Source organism: Leopardus geoffroyi, chromosome B3 (genome assembly GCF_018350155.1).
Source record: "Leopardus geoffroyi isolate Oge1 chromosome B3, O.geoffroyi_Oge1_pat1.0, whole genome shotgun sequence".
Taxonomy (NCBI): domain Eukaryota; kingdom Metazoa; phylum Chordata; class Mammalia; order Carnivora; family Felidae; genus Leopardus; species Leopardus geoffroyi.
Genome location: NC_059337.1, coordinates 14,879,796 through 14,896,233, shown reverse-complemented (window position 1 = coordinate 14,896,233; position 16,438 = coordinate 14,879,796). Strand labels below are relative to the sequence as shown.

General features: G+C 43.3%; 1 long non-coding RNA gene across 9 annotated transcripts in view; it reads left to right on the top strand.

Annotated features, from left to right (window-relative positions):
* Nucleotides 1–16,438, top strand: part of LOC123582536 — a 113,379-nt gene that overhangs the window by 78,883 nt on the left and 18,058 nt on the right. The gene's annotated exons all lie outside the window — the stretch shown is intronic.

Here is a 16,438-nt window from a genome sequence, read left to right as displayed (position 1 = left end):
TTTTTGGGACAGAGAGAGACAGAGCATGAACGGGGGAGGGGCAGAGAGAGAGGGAGACACAGAATCGGAAACAGGCTCCAGGCTCCGAGCCATCAGCCCAGAGCCTGACGCGGGGCTCGAACTCCCGGACCACGAGATCGTGACCTGGCTGAAGTCGGACGCTTAACCGACTGCGCCACCCAGGCGCCCCAGAGAGAGAGTGAATCTTAAGCAGGCTCCATGCTCAGTGTGGAGCTCGACGCAGGGTTCAGTCCCACGACCCTGGCTGGGATGGTGACCTGGGCCCAAATCGGGAGTCGGACGCTCGACCGGCTGAGCCAGCCAGGCGCCCCATCCTTCTGATTTTTAATCAGAAAATATACATATAAAATATAAATTCAATAAAAAATCTAAATGCGGATCTTTACTATTTCCTGAACACGTGTTCATTTTCATTGATATATAAAGTGCACGTTCGGAATGGTAACGAAAATGAGAACTTTAAAAACTGTTAATGAGCACGGTTAACTATATACTGAAGCATAGGGGTAGTTTGCACAGGAGAACTCCAGTTATACCAGGAAGAAAATGCAGCAGGCGGGTAAGGAACCTGCACGTGTGATTGTTTCCAACACGGCTAAGGGCACTCAGTGTCCTGTGCTGTGTCGGATGCCCCTGGAAGGGGACACAGGAGCGTGATGTGGGTCAATCTTTGTTCCTCTTCTTGCACTGAGCTTATGCGGCTGATTTTGCCTTTAATGGGTAGAACAACAATGGTAGTTGTTCTTAATTCCATGCTGATGATCTGAAGAATTTTAATGTATTTTTTCTATGTATTCAAACACTAACCGCCCCCCCCCAATATTAAACAGCCCCCGACTTTGCCACCCAGATGTGTAGAGTTCAAAGCAAATAACAGTGACAGGCCAGAGGCAACTCAGCCATCTATCAGACAAATGCACAGCCTGATGAGACAGAAGATTAAAAGCTTAAGTGGGGACAGTTTGAGCTGGTTGAGATAGGCGCAGCTGTGTTTTCCACCAGAATCTAGGTCCTTCTATTGTTTTTGGTATTAGGAAAGCCATGTATACTTGTTACAGAGAAAACTTAGAATATGTAAAGAGCAAAACTAAGAACATCCTTAAAATGAGTTTTCCTTTCCATTACAAATAGGCTGTTGTGGGGACGCCTGGGTGGCTCAGTCGGTTGAGCGTCCAACTTTGGCTCAGGTCATGATCTCACGGTTTGTGAGTTCGAGCCCTGTGTCGGGCTCTGTGCTGACAGCTCGGAGCCTGGAGCCTGCTTCAGATTCTGTGTCTCCCTCTCTCTCTGCCCCTTCCCCGCCCATGCTCTGTCTCTCTCTCCTTCAAAAATAAATAAACATTAAAAAAAAACAACAAATCAGCTGTTGTGATCCCATTCGTATATATCCTTTCAGTACATAAAATCTCATGCTGTTCTACATACACAGATCTATTTATTTGGTATTATTTTTATGGCTTCAAACGATTCCATTTTCTGGATTTACTAATGTGTATTTAACAATTCACTTTTATTAAACATTCCGGTCATTTCCTGTTTAAAATTATTTTTTAAGTTTATTGTTGAGAGAGAGACAGAGAGAGTGAACAGGGGTGGGACAGAAAGAGAGGGAGAGAGAGAATCCCAAGCAGGCTCCGCACAGTCACTATGGGGCCTGATGTGAGGCTCGAACTCACGAACCGTGAGATCATGACCTGAGCCAAAACCAAAACACTTAGCTGACTGAGCCACCCAGGTGCCACAACATTCAGGTCATTTCTAACTTTTCTCCCTGTCAACATATTGCTCTAAAATGTATGCAGTAAGACATCTTGATTGGTATAATCATCTCAAGAGGTTGATGTACTTGACTAAGAAACTATTGTTTGTTGAGAAGGCATATTGTGTGCTACAAATCAGTTCATGTATCTTTTTTAAAAAATTTGGGGCCTATAGAAGACTGAGAATAAGATATGAATACATCAAGTTAACATGAGTCTTTATTTTAAGTTTTTTTTTTTTTTTTTTTTTAATTTTTTTTTCAACGTTTATTCACCTTTGGGACAGAGAGAGACAGAGCATGAACGGGGGAGGGGCAGAGAGAGAGGGAGACACAGAATTGGAAACAGGCTCCAGGCTCTGAGCCATCAGCCCAGAGCCCGACGCGGGGCTCGAACTCACGGACCGCGAGATCGTGACCTGGCTGAAGTCGGACGCCTAACCGACTGCGCCACCCAGGCGCCCCTATTTTAAGTTTTTAATGCTTGTTTATTTTTGAGAGAGAGACAGAGAGACAGAGCATGTATACAGGCAGAGAGAGAGGGAGACACAGGATCTGAAGCAGGCTCCAGGATCTGAGCTGTCAGCACAGAGCCCGATGTTGGGCTCGAACCTGTGAACCATGAGATCATGACCTAGCTGAAGTCGGATGCTTAACCTATTGAGCCACCCAGGTGCCCCAGCATGAGTCTTTATTTTAAAAACTTGGATGATATGCCTTGTGAACAAACCAGTTCAGTGTTTGAGAATGATAGGTAAAAAAATGTTTGGGGGCACCTGGCTGGCTCAGTGAGAAGAACACGTGAATCTTGATCTTGAGGTCATGAGTTCAAACCCTACATTAAGTGTAGAGATTACTTAAAATACATAAAAACTTGAAAAAATGTTTAGCAAGTGGGGTGGATATTTTACAGTGATGTGGTTATAATAGGATAAGGAGTAGACTTTGGAGACCAATGGACAAGTGTTTGAATCTCAGCTTTCTGACTGGGCTGCTCATGACTCCTTGAGTCCAGACTGTATGTAGGTGGGAACACCTAACATTATCCTTGGCAAGAGTTGGCATTCTTTTAAGTTGGTGGGAAGAAGTAGAGTCTCAGAACAAGAGGAGGGTAAATGGAAGGTGGGGAGGAGGAGAGGATAAGAGTGTGAAGGAGATACTAAAATGATCCTGTGTGCCTGAGAAATGGGGAGAGGATTTGGTATCGTCTCCAAGTGCAGTACTGTAACTGAACCCAATGATAGTGATGATGGTGATGATGGTGGTGGTGGTGGTGATGATGATAATGACAGTGATGGTGATGATGATGGCGGTGATGGTGATGATGATGGTGGTGATGGTGGTGATGATGGTGATGATGGTGGTGATGGTGATGATAATGACAGTGATGGTGATGATCATGGTGGTGATGGTGATGATGATGGTGGTGATGGTGGTGATGATGATGGTGATGATGGTGATGATGGTGGTGATGATGATGATAATGGTGGTGATGATGGTGATGATGTTGATGATGGTAGTGTAGTGGTGATGATGATGATGGTGATGATAATAATGGTGGTGATGGTGATGATGATGGTGATAATGGTGATGGTGATGATGATGGTGATAATGGTGGTGACGATGATGATAATGGTGGTGACGGTGACAGCTAAAGTAGAGCATTTACATTAATGATGATGATACCAGCTTATACTTCCACAGCACTTTTTATGCCAAACAGGGTCTGTAAGTACTTTAAATATATTCACCATTTATTCCTCACCACACCCTATCGGACCTGGCTCCTCTGCTTGCTGGAAAGATTAAATAGGTTAACATAGGTAAAACGCTTAAAATAGTGCCATAAGTGTTTGTAGATAAAGTCCTCCTTTCACTGAGACACAGAGAGGTTAAGCACAGAGAGGTTAAGTTCTCTGTTTCTTGTCCTTTCCCCAGCTCCTCTTCCCCTTACCTTGCTTCTGCCCCTCAACTGTTTACCACCTCAGTACCCTGCCCCGACTGAAATGATAATATTAATAACAATAATGCTGGGAACTCACAATTATGGAGCTCTTATTATGTGCCAGGCACATTCATGCATTATCTCATTGAATCCTCATAAGAGCCCTCTGCGGAAGGAGCTATTTTTTTAAGACCTACTTTATATCGGAATAAATTGAGGTTCTGAGAAGGTACATCACTTAGCTGGTAAATGGATAAGGTGGAGTTGGAGCCCATCTCTATCTTGCTAAAATCTGATGCTAGATCTTCTCATCATCCAATGCACCAGAATCACCTGCACTGAGTGTCCATTTTTCCAGCATCACCTGATCCTTAAAGGTAAATGGTAGGCGTACATAGATTTCCCCGAGTTAAATGCTCTAGCAAGTGTTTTTGCTTTCCACAACTTAAAAAATTTTCCATAACATTTTAATTCTACCATGGGCAAAAAGCTGTGCTGAGTACTCTGGGGACACAAAGAATTATTTAAAGAGGAAGATGTCCTAACCTTTGTGAGATATATATACATAAAATTTATAATACAAAGGTGGCAACTGTTGAGGTGTGATGTTCAGCTACAAAAGTGTAGTTATAATATATTATGAGTGCGATGCCTGGGTGCTCGTTCGGTTGGGTATCTGACTTTGGCTTAGGTCCTGATCTCGTGGTTCCTGGGTCTGACCCCTGCATTTGGATCTGGGCTGACAGCTCAAGTCTGGAGCTTGCTTCAGATTCTGTATCTCCCTCTCTCTCTGCCCCTCCCCTGCTCATGCTCTGTCTCTCTCTCCTTCAAAAAAAAACATTAAAAATTTATAATATAGAGTGAGTATATACTTACTACATGAGACATTGAAGCAAAGTTTATTCAGGAAATAACTTGTATCCCAAAATTGGGATCCCTTATTGTTTGACAAAATAAGGATTCAGAGTAAATTTTAGAAAACTCAAATCCAAAAGTAGCATAATAAAATAGGAATGTAGAAGGAGGGAATTAATAAGATAAAACCTAAAACTAATGAAATAGAAAACAAACATAAAAAGGGATACGTAAAATCAAAATTAGTTTCTTTGAAAGATTGTTGAACTAGATACACCCTTGACAAGCTCAATAAAGAGAAAGCAAGATAAATACAACATTATTAACGAATATAACCACAAAGATGGAGATAAGAAAACTTACTGGTAGATGTTATGTACAATTCTGTAGAAATGAATTTGGAAATCTAGAGGCAGTGGAAAATGCCCTGGTAAAAATAAAAATTCTTAAAGTAATTATTTTAAGAAACATGAATAGACCAATTATTGTAGAAGAGATTGGAAAGTAAAAGATCTACCACTAAAAAAGGCACCAGACCTAGACGGTTTTACAAGTGAATTTATTACATTATTTGTTTGTTTGTTTTTGTTTTGTTTTGATTTTTTTAAACAGAGAGAGAGAGAGAGACAGAGAGAGAGAGAATGAACATGCAAGTGCAGGAAGGGCAGAGGGGGAGGAAGGGAGAGAATCTTTTTTTTTTTTTTTTAATTTTTTTTTTCAACGTTTATTTATTTTTGGGACAGAGAGAGACAGAGCATGAACGGGGGAGGGGCAGAGAGAGAGGGAGACACAGAATTGGAAACAGGCCAGGCTCTGAGCCATCAGCCCAGAGCCCGACGCGGGGCTCGAACTCACGGACCGCGAGATCGTGACCTGGCTGAAGTCGGACGCTTAACCGACTGCGCCACCCAGGCGCCCCGGAAGTGAGAGAATCTTAAGCAGGCTCCACACTCAGTGTGGAGCCCCATGTGGGATCTCATGACCATGAGATCATCACCTGAGCCAAAATCAAGAGCCAGACACTTAACCAACTGAACCACCCAGGCACCCCGCATTACAGTTTTGAAAATCGATTGCAGTGTTAAATAAAATCTATTCGACCATAAAAAGGAAAGATACTAAAATAATTTTCTGAAGACAGATTCTTAGGACAGTACAGAATTTGAATACCAATTTACATAAAGAATTATGTACAGAATATTAGCAAATCAAATCCATCAGTGTGTCAAAAGCATATGACACCATTACCAGAGAGAGTCTATTGCCAGAATGTAAGCATGTATCTTAACTCTTCCAATTTTACATAAATTGTGGGAAGACTTCCAATCACTTGTAATGGATGTGATGGTGGCCCATGAATTGTTAATGTTTAATTCTTAAATTTTGATTCTTGAATAGTTTGGAGATGGTTGGAGTGAGGCTGGGAGGGAAGGGGGACTTTGGGGGGAAAGAGAAGGAGTCATTTGGCTTTAGGCAAATGCATTAGTTATTTGTGCTGATTTATTTAATTTTTAAGCGATGCCAGTTGAAGAGAGGAATCATAAATAAAGAATGACCCCTTAAGGAATACCTACCATGTTCTAAACCCTTGGCTAGGTTCTCTGCCTACAATGTCTTTTAATGGTTTAGTCAGGTCTGGGTTAATATGCAAACAGAGCGCATACATGCACACTCACATCAATGGAATGCCTTCTAGAAACATTCGTTCATAAAGGAACAAGAACAACGTGTCATTTTTTAATAAGTTAGTTAATAGAAGGGCTTATACATAGAACATTATTATTGAAATAGGCTGCAAAGAAACACTTCAAATACTTTACTGACAGATGCCATTCACGAAGCAAGAGAGATGATAATTTTAACTGACATGTAAGTTCATAGATCCTGGCAATTATTTAGAAGCTCATTAAAATGGATGGGGCGCCTGGGTGGCTCAGTCGGTTAAGCATCCGACTTCGGCTCAGGTCACGATCTCATGGTTTGTGGGTTCGAGCCCCGTGTCGGGCCCTGTGCTGGCGGCTCGGAGCCTGGAGCCTGCTTCGGATTCTGTGTCTCCCTCTCTCTCTGCCCCTCCCTTGCTCATGCTCTGTCTCTCTCTCTGTCTCTCTCTCTCTCAAAAATAAATAAATTAAAAAAAGCAAGAAACTCATTAAAATGGCTTTGCTGGTTGTAGCCATGGGGACACTAAGGCTCATGCTGCAAATTCTTGGCTCACCCTGGTCTGCTTAGGCTGCCTTAACAGGGTAAGTGTCCTCTTACCCTGTGGTAAGTGTACCACCTCTGAATGGAGAGTTTTCTACTCCCACAATCCCAGGGCTGAAGCTTTTCTTTTCTATCTAGCACAGCTGTCTCTGGAGACACTTGGGATCCTGGGGAGGTTGGTGGGTCCCAAGAGAAAGGAGGAAATCTCTGGGCGGGTTTGTGTCACGAAGCAGACTCCCAATTGTCCCTTTGAGAATGCTCTCGGCTTCATTGGTCTCTGGCATTGCCTGGGGGATGATTTTGAGGTTTCTTTCTTCTGTTCACCTCGAGAAAGGAGATTCTCTGCTACGGTTGTCTGCCCCGAAAACCTGGTGCCTTCCTATGGGGAAAGGATCACTCTTTCTCACGGTGCACAAGGGCAACAGAGCAGAGCTCTGGCTAAAAGATATGGCCAAGAGAATTTAAACAAAGCAAACTGTGGACACCTCAGACACGAGACTCGGTAACGTACCCAGTTGGAACGATAGCTATTAGGTCAGTGGCTGTATGTCTATCCTATAAACAAGGATTATAAAATTTCAACAGGGCTTTGCCTCCCAACAATTATGTTAGCAGCCAATGATGATCACGAGACAGCTACCCTGTCTTTCTGCTTCATCACTTAAAGTGACAGTATCCAGCTTTCCTCTCCGCATCTATCATACAGACACATTGATTTCCTTTCTGGGGAAACACATATTTCTTTTCTCCTGCTAAAAAGATAAATCTGACAGATTTTAATCAAATGTAGTTGTTCACAACTACAGGAATTCGTTCAGTGCCACATATGAAAACAAAAATACACTCACAGCGAAAGAAGGAGTTTTGGGCCGAGTTGATTCGAAGAACACACTTGTATTAAAACGTGCACACACATACACACACACACACACGGCAGTGAAGCCTAGGAGTTAGTTAATATTTTTCAAGATGGTATATCATTTGTCGTGACATCAGTAAATGCTGGTCTCCATTCACATTTCCGTTGAAACTATGCTGTCCAAATTCTCTGTTTAAACTCCAAGATGCTGGAGTCTTGGTCTTTAGAATGAAGTCTTTCCCAGGATGAAAGTTGTCTTTCAGATCATAGCAGTATGATCTAGAAAGATGGAGAATCTGCGTGTCTCTTATTCAACAGGCTCTCATCAACAATGAGCATTGTTGAGCCGGTATTTGGCTATGAGTTGGGTAACTATGCTATGAACTATTTCTACTATTTCATAATGTGTTTCATGTGTATTGATCCTGAGTAGCTTTTGTTATTCTTTTCAGTGTGTCTAAGGAGCGCCAAGATGCCAACTATGTTTTCTCTCTTCTGTGTTAGACATTTAATAAGCTGATTTTTTTCTTAATTTTTTTTTCATATAAAGAACTCTGTGGGAGAGACTCTTAAAATCAACAAAGCTTGATGTTGTTTTACATATCATTCATTGAGTGATTCACTTCTCTATAGGTTGTACACAAATGGATTTTTTCTAGACTTTTCTGAGGTTCATTCATTTTTGAGACACACACACACACACACACACACACACACAGAGTGTGAGCGGGGGAGGGTTAGAGAGAGAGGGAGACACAGAATCTGAGGTGGGCTCCAGGCTCTGAGCTGTCAGCACAGAGCCTGATGCGGGGCTTGAACCCACGAACCGTGAGATCATGACCTGAGCCGAAGTCGGACACCTAACTGAGCTGCCAGGAGCCCCAATACACAAACTGATTTTAAATGGCACTTTTCTAAATATGTGAGTCTTTGGCATATGTTGTCTTTTCTCCTCAGTAGAGACATGCCCGAGGATGGAGAGATTGGCTGTCTCTTGTTCACACCTAGTGGCAATTTCCTGCCCAGAGATCTTGGAAGAATATATCTTATTTCAGCTAATTTTGAGAAGTGAAGAAAAAGAATCCGCATCATGAATGGAAATGTACAGATACAGTTTTCATTTACCATCGATCCAATTCTGCTTTACAGAGTCCACTGTCTCAGTAAAGTTTTTTTTGTCCCGTCCTCATAATTTTGAATATTATATTAAGATACTTGGCTCAAGAGTAATTGTATTTCAAATTTTTTTTTTCAACGTTTATTTATTTTTGGGACAGAGAGAGACAGAGCATGAATGGGGGAGGGGCAGAGAGAGAGGGAGACACAGAATCGGAAACAGGCTCCAGGCTCTGAGCCATCAGCCCAGAGCCCGACGCGGGGCTCGAACTCACGGACCGCGAGATCGTGACCTGGCTGAAGTTGGACGCTTAACCGACTGCGCCACCCAGGCGCCCCAAGAGTAATTGTATTTCAAAAGTAAAATATCGAAAGGACAGTTATTTTAATAATCCTACATATCATCATAGTGTGAGTATATGTATATACATGTGTGTGTGTGTGTGTGTGTGTGTATTTATATGTATATATATGTGTGTGTGTGTGTGTGTGTGTGTGTATTTCACTGGGCAAAAATAGAGAACCTTATCTCTTCTAAATGTGAGCTTTAAAAACTTCCCTTAAGTGTGCTTCCATTGTCATTTCTAAGTTTATGAAAATTACAAAACATTATTATTTATATGATAATGTGCCCTCTACATGAATTGCCCACAGTGCATTATTGGGTTAACTTTGACAACCACTTTGGTTTAAGAATGAGCTCACAACTCTGATATTTGTCTGTGATGTGCCATATATCTATCTATCTATCTATCTATATAGATAGATATATAGATATAGATATTTTTTTTTTCTGAAAAGCATAGGGTGATCTGGGAAAAAGGGAAGAGTGGCTAAATCAGAAATTACCTTGCAAGAATAATATTAGAAGAGCTTGGCATTTAAATTGTAACAGGGATAAATTAACTTCTTCAAGTAAAAAGTAAGAAAAGGAAGGCATTAAAAGTGGGTGAACTTATTCACTTGGAAATCATGGTGTCCTCGTTAAGCCTCAGCCAAGAAATTGGCGGTTAAAGATTTGTCCCAATTTTCATCTGATGCTGGTGTCATTTGAAAGTTTCATCCAAAGTGAAAGGCCATCCTGACATAGGAAGTAGGTGATTGTTCTCCTGAAAGAATATTTGTGATGCCCCGCACCACAGCCACTAGAAGATACGAAGGCAAGCACAAAATATTACCTAGATCATGATTTATACATGCTGAACACACAGTAAACTCGCCACCCTCTTTGCCCCTCCAGAAAATGCCACCGCCTAGCCAAAGCTCCAGCACAGTGTTTTGAAGCAATGTTTCTCAAAGTTTGTTCTTATTTACAAAAGGAGCAATTCATTTTGTAGGACCTTTCAAACTGGCAAATGGCCAACAACAATTTTGACCCAAGCTGGGTGCAAAAGGTACCACAAAACCCAAAGCGGAAAGAGTATTTAGGAAAGATGAAAACAAAAGGGAAGATTATTCATCCTTCCATATGGCTTCTTCGAGCCATTCACAATTATGTATCGTTTATGGTAGTTTCTATAAAATTTTTTTTTTCCATTGAGAAGGCAGAAGACTGAATAAGTTTTGTGAACGCATCACAAAAGAAAGAGAAGAAATTCAGAATGACAATGGAATTTAGCTGATTGTTTGAGGATCTGTGCGTGATAATGACACTGTTAACCGGGAGAATGGAGACTGTGATCTCATTTGTTTTGCCAGAAAGGGATTTTAAGAACTTAACCAAAAATTAAAGTCTCTAGCGGGATGCACAGAAACAGAAGCAGTCCTACCACAATTATGCATCTGATTGAAAAGGTAGAGAATATCAGAAGTCTCAGAGCCGATGGTTGGCTTTGTAGCTTGTGTGCATGGAAATACACCCACTTCAAGGGACAGGAGGGGGTGCCTCTTGACTTTTAATTTTGGTTCAGGTCATGAGATCAAGCCCCACGTCAGGCTCTGCACGGACAACGTGGGGTCGGCTTGGGATTCTCTTTCTCCCTGTCTTTCTGCCTCTCCCCTGCTCTCGAAATAAATAAATAAATAAACTTAAAAAAGAGAGAGAGGCGATAGTGTGGGGCTTTCTCAATATGTATTTAGATAAGTTCTTACTAGACACAATTAGACCCATGTTGCCATGCCACCAATTCACGTCCTTGGCCTCTTATAATTAAACTGTAATATCTAGAGACATTCGGGGGCTAAATGGGATTCCTGGAGATTTCATACTTCATTCCCTAGCTGCCAGATGAAGACTTTTTTTTTTTTTACACAATTCCAGTCAAATTGCAAGGCATTTTACTTGTCAAATTATTCACAGATCTTCGTACACAGCCCCACCCCCCAACACACAACTACTTGGCAAATTCCAATCTTGTGTCTCCTTTTTTTTTTTTCTTTTTAAAGTAATCTCTACCCTCATCGTGGGACTCGAACTCATGACCCTGAGATCAAGAGTAACATGCTCTGCCGACTGAGCCAGCCAGGTGCCCTCCTGCAATCTTGTGTCTTAAGGATGAATTTTGCATAACCTCTTTACTTGCACCGACGTTCCATTAGTGTTGGGAATAATTCTTGGAGCCCTTTCAAAATCCTTAAAACAGCGTGGTCAAGCGTGGCAAGGCCGTACGAACCTTGGATGTGAAAAGACGCTAGACTGAGTTTCAGTGTGGCCAGACTAGGTGTTGGATCTCCGACACGTCAGTGACACTTGTAAGCCTCAACTTTCCCCTACGGAAGGTGAGAACGACGGCTCCTACCTCGTGGAAATCGCGTGTGCTAACGTAGCTGACGTATTGAAGACATTAATGTAGAACTTTCTGGATCACAGCTCATGGGGGACAGAAGTAGAAAGTGGGAGAGAAGGCCTGGTGGCTTTGCGGCCCCTCTCTATCATCGCCACCCTGTCCCTTCTGCCCATTTTTATCAACAGTGCTGTAAACATGGGCATCAGACGGATTCTCGTGTGTTCTCCTTGTTTCTGCCTGACACACTCCCCGTGCATCTTGTCAGAGACCACTCTAAATCTGGAACCTCAGAACCTTAAGCAATGAAGTCTTCTCTCAAAAAGTGCGGCTTCAACAGAGGAAGTCGCTCTTGGCGTTCCATTTGGTGAAGCGCCATCCTGATGCAATGCACGACACTCTGGAGGCTGCGCGTAGTAGCGGATCCCGCCTCCGAAGGGCCCAGCCCGCCCCGGGATTAGTCACTTGGCTATCTCGCCGGGCAGCTAGTAATTCAGAGATAATCATGTTACCCAAGATGCCATTTAATCTGTATTTGGCATATCTCGAGTTTTCATCTTCATTAATAGAGCCATCAAAGTTTTCATTGGGCCTGACTGGTATTGGGAGCACTAGTGATTCACCCGGGGGGGGGGGGGGTTGCAGTTTGCATGGAGAAACTCTGCTTGCCAGATGGCAGCTGTTAATCTGCTTGCATCAGGAGTGTGTGTGTGTGTGTGTGTGTGTGCGCGCGCGTGTGCGTGGAAGGGGAGGATAAGCTCTCCTGGTCCCTAGCCAGTAGGACTGTCCCTCACCTCTGATTACACATCGCTGCCGGCCAAGCCTAGGAAACCTGGTCCCTTGCGGCAGGGTGGGCTTGCCACTCCCTGCTGACTTGAAGGGAGCTTGAGGGAGTGGGTGCCGGACAAAGGGAAGGCCTTGCTGCCTCTAGCCTAGACCATCCAATCAAAAGATTCCTGTGGAAGGCAGTATAGTACAAGGGAAGGGTGCTAACCTGGGAGTCAGAGAAACTTGTCTTTAAACCCTGACTCTATACTTAAGTGGCGACGTGAAGTTACACACATCGTGTAACCTCTTGGAGCCTCAGACTCTCCCCTTTACATGATATGAACCTGATGGTGTCACCCTGGTAGGTTTCCCACAAAGGAGTCAGAACCAGGGAGCCAGATGGAGACCCATCCTTTAGTCCCATGACCTGACTGTCCCACGTCTGAGTGTAGAGCCTGGGAAGCTCTGATCAGGTCCCCGTGGGGAGGCTGGATGAAGAGGCTCATCGCAGTGTTGTTTGTGGTAATGAGGATGATGGAATCTCAGGGTTCATCAGGGAGCAGGACAGATAATGGGATGCCAAGGAGGCTTCTCGCGCAACACCACAGAACCGCGTGAAGTGATAGAGGTGAATCTTAAAGACCGTGCTGGGAAAGAGAGAAAGAAGGAAAGAAGGAGGAAGGGAAGAAAGAAAGAAAGGAAGGAAGAAATAAAGAAAGAAAGAGGAAAGAAAGAAAGAGAAAGAAAGAAGGAAGGACAGAAAGAAAGAGAAAGAAAGAAAGAGAGAAAGAGAAAGAAAGAGAGAAAGAGAAAGAAAGAAAGAAGGAAAAGAGAGAGTGGGGGAAGGAAGGGAGGGAGAAAGGAAGGAAGGAAGACAAAACAAAGTCTGTGGACATCATTCGTATCAACTGAAAACACACTCAGAACAAGAGAATACTACGTGTCTTATGAAGACACAGACATATTCCAGGATATCGTCAAACCTGATACTAGCTTTTATGGAATGGGGGACAGGAAAATGGCAGGGGGAGGGGGATACACAAACGTGCAGTGATAATGAGTTGAGGAGTATGACTTACTCAATGTTCTGCCCCTGGGTCTGAAAGAAAAAGAAAAGGTGACGGAAAAGTTACGGGAAGGGAGAGGATTAAAGAAGAGTGGTGCTTTGGGGGCTTCAGGGAGTGAGGACAGGCACCTGTCTGGCTGTGGAAGGCTCTCCATTAGGGTCTCTTTCTCTCTCTGCCGAGGGTGGGGTTCAGAAGGCTTAGGAAACACGTGACGGGAGAATGAAGCCGAAGGGCCTGAGATACTCATTTGCTCTTCTCTGAATTCTCAATCTCCACAGACCCTGAACTGCCCGAAGGCAGTTCTCTAATTTTTCCAGAATTCTCATTACAGACTCAATTTCTGTGGCTCGGTCACTGTAGAGTTTTACAAAGGTGTGGTGCTCATTCTTGTAAAACCAGTTGAGAATTTCCTGGATCCCCAACCCTCAGCCCCTGCGTAGAAGTGTCCTGTTCTAATCAATGAGACCTTTGTGTGCAATGGGGCCGAAGGATGTGACTGTGTGAGAGAGAACCACAGGAAACTCCCATCGTTTCTCTAGGGTCTGAAAAAAAAAAATCGTAAGTGTGTAACGGGGCACCCTGGGTAGCCTCCTTTTGTTAATTTATGAATTGGAAGACAAAGGTGGATTTATTGGAAGAGTGTAATTAAGTGTCACTATGGTACGGATCATAATTATGACCAATATAATAAAGCAGAGGGAGAAACAATTTCCCTCCTGAATGGCATCACCCGTAGTAAGCCTTGCCGTCCTCAAAGCTCTGTGTTCATTACCTTTAAATATAACAAATAAGGCAGGCATAAAATAACGTGATCTGTAAAGGAAGGAGGGGTGATCTGTAATCCACTTCCTGCCTTAGAAGCGAAAGTTTTGAGATAAGATTGAAGATAAAACCCACCAAGATACCTCTGGGCAGAGAGGCCTCTCTTGTGTCAGACTTCTGGATATGACCAGCATCCCTTTCTTTCTCCTCTTTTCTTCCCTTCCTCCCCGGCCCCCTTCTCTGTTAGCCAGTCGGATTCTTATCCCTCTGAAGGTGATGATTTGTTCGAGAAGGGGTGTATGATCCAGGCTAAGCCAGTTCAAGGCTTCCCTGGGACTTTGGCTGGTGACAGAAAGAAGCAAGTGCTCTCCTATCCGGAACAGCCATAGGTAATCCCGTAACCGCTGGCAAAGAGAGCCTGGCTGAGAAGGAAGCCAGTGAAGACGACAGGGCAGAGCTGGGCAGCCTCCAGAGTGGGATGAATCTAAGACATCTCACCCGAGTGCCTGCGCTCAGCCATGCTGGAACCCCGAGTTCTCTAGACCCTTCGCTTATGTCAACTAATCAGCTCCTCCTTTAGCTTTGAGCTGGTTGAGTTTTCGTCATTTGCACACCCAGGATTTCTGAGCGCTGTGCCAAGAAAGTAAGGTAAATACTGCCTCACCGGGGAGCGTGTGCTCATTTAGCAAACATTGAGCGGATGCTTGCTCTGTGCCAGAGAGACCCTTTGCATAGCAAAATCGCATCTTATACACGTCGTTTTTCGCATGACAAGAACACAACTGTCATGTGTGAATTCAACTCTGTGTGAATTCAACTTTGTGTGTGTGTGTGTGGGGGGTGTAGTTGTATGTGTATCCCTTTTCTTCAATGACTACACGGTAACATGACCATCTGTTGGGTTACCTGGGGCACATCACACGGTGGCCCAATTCATGAATTCTCTGCCAACGCCTCGATGGGCATGAGGGCGCCAAGAACTACTTTCGTGCTCGTAGGCCGATGAGCTGTGTGACCCTGGGCAATTTGCTTAACTCCTCTGAGCTCTCCGTGTTTCTCTGTAGAGTGGAGAGAATAATATTCTATATATCAACTGACGGTTGTTAGTAGCAAACAAACAACTTCGTGTAGAGTGCTTAGCATAGTGGCTGGCACAGAATGAAATCACTCAGGGGGTGCCCGGGTGGCTCAGTTGGCTAAGCGTCTGACTCGATTTCGGCTCAGGTCGTGATCTCACAGTCGTGAGATCGAGCCCCACGTAGGGCTCGGGCTCTGAGCGGGCTGTGGCGTCCTCTTAAGGTTCTCCCTCTCCCTCTTCCTCTGTCCCTCTTGCACTCACGCTCTCACTTGCCTCTGTCTCTCCCTGTTTCTCTCAAAAAAAAGAATCATTCAGTAAATGATAGCCATTGTTAATGTTCTCATTACCACAGTCCTCATCACCTTCATCATGAAGGAAGCTGGGACGGAAGTCTGAATACAAAGCATACGGGGCTTTGGCGACCATTCACAAAGTACCGTCTCATCCGATTTGATACAGTGAGCCCACTGCCACGCAATATCCATTTCACATTCTGGCTTCTCGCGAGTTGACAGCGATTTTTTTCGAAGGTTTCCATGATATTTGGCAAGATCCACTGAGTCTACTATCAAATATAAGGGGCTGAGAAATGCATTCGTTTGGGCAAAAACTTAAAAAGAAAGAAAGAAAGAAAGAAAGAAAGAAAGAAAGAAAGAAAGAAAGAAAGAAAACACTTCTAGGACAAATGTGGCCCGGCACTAAATATCTTGAATCAAGGCTGGAGTTTAACTGCTTAATAAAACTTCGGTTGCAATTTTTATACCTGTGAAGACCTGGTCGGGGGAGACAAAGTGGTGTTTTGACAAGAACGGCTTTTTCTTTCCCCTAATACATCACTGCTATCAAACAGGAAAGTTTGAAGCCAACTCTTTTTTAACTTCTTTGCTCACTGGTCATTTAAAATAGTCTTAAAGTTTGGACCTCGTGAAAGACTGTGTGTGTTTCATGTTACCAACATGAGCAGATTGTTGAATTTGACGCATTTAAATGTTTTCTTTGTGGCATGTTTTTCACAAAGGCACGCTTTCAAAATGCTAAAATACGGACCCGTTGTCAGATCGCTCGGTTCTTTGCACAGGAAGATGCTTTTGGATTAACAACTGGGCAAAAATCCTTAATTGTGTGGTCGAAGGGAATGCCACACTTTTGATCCCACGCACCTTTCTAGAATAAGAAAAGGCCTTGATTTACTAATTGAGCAAAACTTGCTCACAATTCTATTTTTTTTTTGTTTGTTTGTTCTTGTTTTGTTTTGTTTTTTTTTTTTTAATTTTTTTTTTCAA